This window comes from Elephantulus edwardii, unplaced genomic scaffold (assembly GCF_000299155.1).
Source record: "Elephantulus edwardii isolate Elephantulus edwardi_28Jun2011 unplaced genomic scaffold, EleEdw1.0 scaffold00041, whole genome shotgun sequence".
In the NCBI taxonomy this organism is placed as follows: Eukaryota; Metazoa; Chordata; class Mammalia; order Macroscelidea; family Macroscelididae; genus Elephantulus; species Elephantulus edwardii.
In genome coordinates this window covers 1,574,107-1,575,706 of record NW_006399791.1, presented here as the reverse complement: position 1 = coordinate 1,575,706, position 1,600 = coordinate 1,574,107, and positions in this window count along the sequence as shown.

The following is a 1,600-nucleotide window of genomic DNA, read 5'->3' as shown; positions in this document are numbered from 1 at the left end:
GATGTATAGCACATAATTGCGAAGACCATGGCCTGGATCACGCACACCTTTGTCTCCAGACAGACATCACTGCTCTTCAGTACTCTGGAGATGTCCCTGACAGCAGATTTTCCCAATGCAATTCATCTTTTGATTTCCTGGCTGCTGGTACAAACAATGTTGATTGTGGACAACATATTATACATTAGTTAAATCTACAATGGTCCTTTTTAATGTGTCAAAGAGCAAAGATGTCACTTTGAGGACTGGGGTTTACCTGCTCCAAGCTATAATATTTTCAATTGCTTTCTTGTATAGGTTAACATTGACAATGAATAAAAAAGATTGAGGGAGAACTAGAGCTTTTGAACTACAATGTTGACAAAGAATATGAACTATATCATGGACTTCTAAGAGAACTAATACATCTTTCTTGAAAGAAGTACAGCCAGAATAAATACTTCCTTAAAGTGCGATGATGAGACTTTGTCTCACTTACTTTGGATATGTTATTAGGAGGGATCAGTCTCTTGAGAATAACATCATGCTCACTAAAGTAAAACATCAGTGACAAAGGGGAAGACCTTCAATGAGTTGAACTGGCACAGTGACTCCAAGATCTGACAGTGCTTCCTAAGTCCAATGACTTGAGGGCACCCAACAACAGCACCACACCACTGTCTTTGAAAGCTAAACATTCACCAAGTACCATACTAGGCATTTAGCTTCCATGATCTGGTCTTCACAATAATACCACATTATTATAAATCATGTTGATATTTGAGAAGCAGACTCAATTTGCTAAATTATTTTCCTAGTAGTAGCTCAGTCAGTAAATGTTAGAACTGCAGCTGAAATTTAGGCTTTCTTTACTAACAAAAAATTGGAAAGCTGGGATTATATGCCGAGTGATTCAGGCCACTCACTTCAACATGAAGCAATACTTTATTGGGTTTTAAAGTTCAGTGCAAAGGATATGATGGTTCAAGTGGTAGAATTTTGCCTTCCAGATTGAAGGTTCAGGTTCTGTTCTGGTCAATGCAGCTCATTTGCAGCTACCATAAGTCTGTCAGTGAAAGCTTGAATGTTGTGATAACAGGCTTTGGGAAAGCTTCCAGATTAAAACAGACAAGGAAGAAATTCCTTACAACGTACTTCCTAAACACCAGGCAATGAAAACTTTAGGAGTAAGAACTGTCCAATCTTCTTGTGCCCAGTGATACCAGGACCTGTAATTGACAGCCAATAACAACAAAGTTTAGGTTATGTGTATTGATTTTTTTCTGATTTCTTACTTTGATAAATTATATACCTTTAAAAATAATGACATTTTGAAGTAAACTTCTGTCATAGATTGAATTGAGTCCTCCCAAAATATGTGCTTATTTGACTGGGCCATGGTCTTTAGCACAATGTTATATATAATCTGACATGTTATAAATCCCAAACTCTGTGATATTAATGAGGCAGATTAAAGGTGGTCTGTAAAGACATGATCATTTCCCATGGATATACTCTGAGACTTAAGGTTAGGATGTAACACCCTTAATTAGGGTTACAGCATGGATCTAAGAGTAGTGGCCTGCACCACTTTTCATTTTATGAGAGAAGGAAGGGAGGG